This window comes from Ptychodera flava, chromosome 2, assembly GCF_041260155.1.
Source record: "Ptychodera flava strain L36383 chromosome 2, AS_Pfla_20210202, whole genome shotgun sequence".
NCBI classification, from domain to species: Eukaryota; Metazoa; Hemichordata; class Enteropneusta; family Ptychoderidae; genus Ptychodera; species Ptychodera flava.
This window is the reverse complement of record NC_091929.1, coordinates 15,917,592-15,925,013: the sequence shown is the minus strand read 5'-3', so window position 1 is coordinate 15,925,013 and position 7,422 is coordinate 15,917,592. Positions and strand designations below refer to the sequence as shown.

Below are 7,422 nucleotides of genomic sequence, written 5' to 3'. Positions count from 1 at the left end.
ACTCATTGCCTTCAGCAATACTGCCTTGTTATTATTATTATTATTATTATTATTATTATTATTATTATTACAAGTTTAGGGCTATAAGTATTATATAGAAATGTAATAACACTAGTTCATTGAAGCTCTGGGAATTCTGAAAAAGAGGTGTTGTTTATTTTAATTTTGTCAAAAGGGGTGACTTCTGATTGTTGTACGTGCAGCGCAGAATTATACATAATACTGTACGGAGAGAGGGATATCATTAGGCCAAGGAGTAATTAAATGCTTGTCGGAAAAGTGACACTAAGCAGTTTAAAGCGATACCCAGCAGGCCCAGACTTTTAACTTGTGTGCGAACTTTATGGATACACATTCAATCGGAAGCCACAGAACAGCGCCACAAACGGCAAAAATTAGAGAGGCACCTTTTTCATCATATAGGCAGAAATCAATGTATTATTGCCTTATTTGTATTGTACGGTGATTGTTTTAACAGCACAATGGCAAATTAACTGTAATGTTATTAAAATTACTTCAAACCATAACATAAATGATCAAAACAGACACGTGCATATAAATAAAACATATTTTTTTTATTTCTTGAAGTGACAAGACTCAAATAAATTACATGTACCGGTAACAAAGTTTCGGGCAAACATCTTTTACAAACTCTCTGAATATCAAAAGTAACTTATCCCACAAAGTTGCATTTTAAAAAAGGGACAAATAAAGAGCTAAACAAAAAATATAGGAAACGAAAAGGAAAGGTACACAGAAACTGAAAAAATACAAATTGAAATGATCAAATACCTTTATTTTAAATACAATCTGAAAAAATACAAACAAAATTAAAAAATGAGAAATACTTGAAATCAAATGGACACCTTGCAACTTCCAGGGTCGTTGTATTCTGTAAATAGATAAGCAAAACAAGGTTATTTACATCTGTACTTGTTAGTATATATACTAAATCATAATGAAAGCATTTAGAAGTATTTCATTCTTATTTTCATGCTAAAATTTAACTTTTCCATGATATTTCATGTAAGATAAAACTGAAGGAAGTTTCATTTGAACATGTGAAAACATCCGAAAATAGTAAGTTTACATTTAATTCATCATTACATATACTGGACTCACCATAAAGATGACTTTTCAAGCATCAATTTTAAATTGAACAAGTCGTTGATGACACAGTCCCTACTTGTTCATCGGTACTTTAATTACAAGTCCTCAGAGAGGACATAGTCCTCTTCATTAATTAGGTCTATGATAAAAATACTGTGATACAGATGGCGCTAAATGGCCAAGAATGAGTTCCACGTTGGTGAAAACATAAAACCAATGTAGGCCACCATCCTAATTACAAAAGGTCATTAAATGAGTCAATTAGTAATGAATCAACAGGATGTTGCCGAACATTTTTGCATAGTATCCTAACACTAATAGATTATCACCGGTACCATATTTCATAAAGTTTGATGCAGTATTTACCAAACTATGAGATCAACATCTGTACCGAGTTTCATCAAATTTGACGCAGTATTTGTGGATATATAACTCTAATTAGGAAGTTCATTAAATAAGCAATTACAAATTAATTAAAATGACACTGATGAATGACTTTTTCATTGTTAAAGCAATGTAAGCTTAACATCTGTACCAAGTTTCATGAAATCTGATGCAGTATTTCTCGACATATCAGTCTAATTATGAAACTTAGGTAATTGACATGATACTGCTACATGACGTTCAACAAATCTAGTGTGCATATGTGTGACATAGGTCAATGTTCTTATACCAACTTTGAATGATACTGGTGGAAAGATGTCTGAGTTATGGCTCTGTACATGAAAAGATGTAACAAAATGGCCGCCATGCAGCCATATTTAATCTTGCTGTCTAAAAAATATATATGCATATGTATGACATAAGTCAATGTCCATGTACCAACTTTGAATAAAATCGGTTGAGACTTGCCAGAGTTATGGCTTTCGACATGAAAAAATAACCTTAACAAAATGGCCGAAGTGTGGTCATATTGGATCATATCGTGAAACAAATCGACATACATATGTATAACATGAGTCAATGTCCTTGTAATAACTTTGAATAAATTGGTCGAGATATGATTGAGTAATTGCTCCGTCATGAAAAAATTGTAACAAAATGGTGGCATGGCAGCCATATCGACGTGCATATGTATGACATAGGTCAAAGTCCTTGTACAAAGTTTGAATAAAATCCATTTAGACGGGCCTGAGTTATGGCTAAGGACATGAAACAATTGTAACAAAATGGCTGCCATGCAACCATATTGGATCATATCATGAAACAAATTGACGTACATATGTATGACATAGGTCAATGTCCTTGTATCGACTTTGAATAAAATCGGTTGAAATATGCCCGAGTTATGGCTCCGTACATGACAAAATTGTAATACGATTGCCGCATGGCAGCCATATTGGATAATGTTGTGAAACAAATTAATGTGCATATGTATGATGAAGGTCTATGTCCTTGTACCAACTTTCAATAAAATCGGTTGAAACATGTCGGAGTTATGGCTCTGTACATTAAAAAAATTGTAATAAAATGGCCGCACGGCGGCCATATTGGTTCATATCACAAAACAAATCAACGTGCATATGTACATGTATGACATATCAAGTAATCCTTGTACAAAGTTTGAATGAAATCGCTCCATGTATCTCTGAGATATCTGCGTGAACGGACGGATGCATGGACGGACAAACGCACACACTGACACACGCACGGACATGACCAAACCTATAAGTCCCCCCGGACGGTATCTGTGGGGACTAAAAATACAAGCATCAGTTCAGTAAAAATATGATTCATAGAAAGAACCAGATTTCATATTTTTATTTACACATTGGTTTGTAATTGACTTAATTAATTTGTTCTTTACATGTTTATTTTATCATGATTTATCTTTACTTTTATCACTATGGCCATCATTATTTCACGTTGCTTATTTGGTTCTGTATGAACCCCTTTGTGTTTTTGGCACTTTCACATGACTGGGATTGGTCATCACATGATGCTCCCTTACCATAAGTTCTAATTTCTTTAAACCATTATGGCCAGGTACTTTACTATACCGGTCCATTCCCTTCCTAATCTCATGATGGATACTCTCTACACCGTTCTGTGAGGAAACCAAAGCCAAACCCTGTGTTTGCAATCTGAGGGATGACATGATCTTCTAACATATGCATTTTGGGGGGTACACTTTCATTAGGAAAGTGTTCTCTGTAATATGCCATTAAATGTGATATGTTTGAACTGAGAATGCTAATATATTCATCAGACATTCTATTCCTTGTACTTCTAAAGATTATGGCAGGCTGCAAATTTTGAAAATATTGGCTTATAAAGACCACAAATGTGTGCAGCCTGTTTATTCAGCTATGGGCATATTCTTGCTGTGGTCCTGATGACGCTCTTGCACAACGTTTGAATGTTTTCTTCCTGAAACAAAAAAATAAAAAAGGATATGATAACTTTCTTTCAAAGAAGCAAACAGAGTTGTTTCACTGAAAGTAGGTCAAAATAATGTAGACGAAATACATCTTCTGTAGTATATATATAACACACAATAAATGTGACACTGAAAGCTTGAAAATCATGACAAGCAGAATACTGAACCTTTTAATGACTTTAGCAACAAATAAGTGTACAGTTGTAAAACACATACTTTACAGCACTTGTTCACATGATTTCCGATGAATGCCTGCCCGTGGTAAAATGACGTCCAACACCAAATGACTGTAGAGCCTGGTCAATACCGCAGACTACAAAACCACATTGTTTTGGCAGTTTCGCTTTTACGTCTGTAGCTTCAGATATCTAAGAAAACAAAGATAAACATTGTGTATGTGTTGTATGGAAAGTATTGACTGCACTACAAATGTGCACAAGCCAAAATTCTGTAAATGCAGCATAGACATGACTGTGCACTTGAGATTTATAATGTTATTGCTTATCATCGAACAAATGATCTTACTTCTTGTATCAATATGCCATTTTCAAAGATGAAGAAGACACTCTAAGATTTCACTCAGGTAGCTAGACAGGTAATCTGTGGGTGTTCTCACATGATACAGGAAATTTCACACCATGCTAAACATTACATGTTTATTTAACATGGCAACTGTTCCAGTTTGATAAAAAGTTTGACTTGGCTAGCTATTCAATGCCACTGAAACTAATTGTGTCTCACAAGATTTTAAATTAGCACACTATCATGTATTTTCTTTCTTAATGCAGTAAGGTCTTCTATTCATAAACACTAACCTCCCTGTCAGCTTTTTCACTGAGTTCCTGCACTTTCTCCTGGGCTTTTTAAACTTTGCCCAAGGTCATTAGTGGCGGTCTGCCATCATCTTCACTGTTGTCGTCATCATCATCATCATCGTCACAGTCATCATCAGCAAGGAGAGCCTTTTCAATACTATCAGCCAAGGTCTTAGCTTCTTCTTGGAGTTCTTTCGCTTCACACTGTAATGTCTCGACTTGTTTCAACATGGCCACATATGTGTCAAATCCAGCAGGCTTCAGCACGGGTTCATCAATGTCATCATCTCTCTCCAGAGTCGTGATGATCTTGATATCCAGTACTGACACAGCTAGCTTCCATCATGGTTAAAAACTTTTAAAACAAGCCAGGACTGATGTGCAACCCTGGGACTGCAACCTGTGATAAAATATAAGGGTTAGCACATGTATCTTTTACTTTTAATGTATGAAAATATCTTGTAACGTTCATACCTACCTATTTATGAAGAAAACACTACATACAAATATACAACAACTAGATTGATCACAAATGCTGACATATGTGCTGGCTTCATTGTCAACTTGTTTTCGCATATAGCTTCACTAATAAACTTCTATTTGTGCACACCGTTATGGACATAGTGGCATGCGTACTTGTAGATAGGTCACAGTGTGGTCTGTTGAACTGTTCAGAGAAAGGTAAAGTGAACTGATTGAAACAGAACAGAGCTATATGTTTAGTTGGTCAATGGAAGCAAACAACATAGTGGATTGAACTGATTAGTACATACTCTGTGCAGTGGTACATTGAAAAGTGGCTTTCTGACACTATTGTAGTGCTGCATGGCATGCCTTAGGTTTCCACCAGTTGAAAGAAATTCACTGTGACATTTTCTGATATCATCAAGGTTCTCTTCTTCATTGATGACAATGGTTGTTCCTCCTTCGGCAACTGTGCTTGTTCCTTGCTGATCACACAGCATGCGCAAAATATTTCCTAAAATATTTCAATGTGAGGAAGACAAGGAACAAAACAGGTTAAAATACTTTGTTTTGCTTCCACTCAACATTCTGAGAGGTTGGCAGATAAGCGATTGTAAAACACACACAAATACAATCTGTCTTCTCATACTACTGGTATGCAAATTCCTTATATGATTTGAAACCATTAGGATAATACATGGTTCATAGCTACAACATGACTGCATATAGACATACATTGCTATGATAGAAAAGTCATAGCTTATTTTTGTGACACAACACTTTTGTTGTAAAATTTCTACTAGAAAATTTTGTGCAGCTTTCACAAAATATCTGAAAACCTACACATGAGTTTGCATTGCAAAGACTTTATTTACTTGGGCCTACAGTGATATACATTGTTATAAGGTTGAAAGTGTGGCAACCCTTTTAAAGCTACAACAGATAATATACACTTACAACTGGTTTATTGGAAAGGAGTATATGCTTTAAATTTGTTGCAGTGTTGATGGTCTGAAGATGATGGGTCGCTTGGACGATTTATAAATGATGACCATAACATCCCAACCTGCAAAGTACAAAAGTTGTTATCAATGGCAAGCCCAATGTCTGTTTCTTCGCTCTTCGAGATATTGAGATCGGTGATGAAATCACCTACAATTATGATGGTGATGATTTATTTTGGCGAGACCAGGTAGGAGGGTAATTCAGGGTATTTATGTGTATTTTTACAGGCTGATAGTTCACAAAATATTTCACAATTGGTTCAGTGTCGAGAAATGAAGGGTGCATATACAACCAAAATCACAAGTGTATGGAATTTGCCCACTCATGACGTATGAAATTATTCTAATTAAGTAAATTTAGCTGTCTTGAACATGTGGACTTATAACTTCTGCCTCGCAAATGCAGTCCACGTGGACAAGCCAAGCACACCACTGTGACTTCAGAAACTGAAGCAAAACATGCACCTGCTAATAATGTCAGTCCACTAATGATGTATGGTTTAGCATTCTTGTACCGGTAATTGCATTTTATTCAGACATCCCTCTATACTAATTACTGCAAGCAGATTTTACAGCACCATGTAGAAAGTACACTGTTGTACCTTTACTATGTATGTATATGAAACTCTGGTTTCGAAAAGGCGTGAATTTATACCGGAATTTCTGATGTTTATTGTCTTGACATGTAGATGGTTAATCATCTCTCTTTTCTTCATATATGTGTTGATGGTAATTAAATGGCAATTGTGATGCTAGATTGTATTCTGCAACTTTTCTGAGCTTTTTTCCGCCATCCTAGCAAGGTCAAGTTTTCTACCATGTTGTCTAATATGATCTACTGTCAAATATTGAAAATCCCTTGTTATTGCATGTCTGCCATGATGCATGTGACAGGACGTTTTGGTGTTATATGCCAAAACATAAAACTTGATACAGTTTCATTTGTTGTCAGAAAGTAACAGACATTGTATTAGTTTCTGTACTGTTTCTAACTGCTACAGGTACAAATTGCCTCCCATTGTATGTTGATCCACATTTGCATGTATGTTAATTCTGCTGGCAAAATGTAAGTTCCAGTCTACAAGCAGGGATCTATGTTAATCTATAGACTACAGTTCAATTAAAACACTTTTATACTTTTATACTTTTATACTTTTATACACTTTTATACTTTTTTGACCTCATTGTCCCTTTCAGGTTTCCTATTACTGCAAAAGATGTGACCCAAACTGTAACACACTGCCATTTGATAGTGACCAGGTTAGTTTTGAAAATAAACATTTCACAAATAATTATATCATGTATTGGACAACATGTCTGACTGTTTTTGTGATCCACAAGATGTATAACTGACGTTTACTTTTTGGTGAACATAAAGCGAAAACAGTTATTTAAACTGGATTACTGCCTTTGTTCTCACTATGTGGTTGCCATGGCTTTATAACAGAACATCACTAGCAACAGCTCCACAAAATCTGATTTATAGAACTTACCAGAAACAAATGGTGAAATGGTTTGGTCAGCTTAACTAATAATATATTTCGAACAGATTGCTGTGTTTTTTTCCCTAAATAACTAGCATAACCAGGGTTCTCCACAAAGGGATTTAGAGGGATGGGCCATACCTATGTTTTTGGAGTAGTCTATT

At 35.3% G+C, this 7,422-nt stretch overlaps 1 long non-coding RNA gene across 1 annotated transcript; it reads right to left on the bottom strand.

Moving 5' to 3' along the window:
• Positions 1-597: 597 nt before the first annotated feature.
• On the bottom strand, positions 598-3,753 carry LOC139147296 (uncharacterized). Its single transcript, XR_011555696.1, has 3 exons — positions 3,707-3,753; positions 3,390-3,480; positions 598-892 (listed from the first exon to the last, which is right to left on the bottom strand). It is a non-coding gene; the product is annotated as an uncharacterized lncRNA (long non-coding RNA).
• Positions 3,754-7,422: the final 3,669 nt, after the last annotated feature.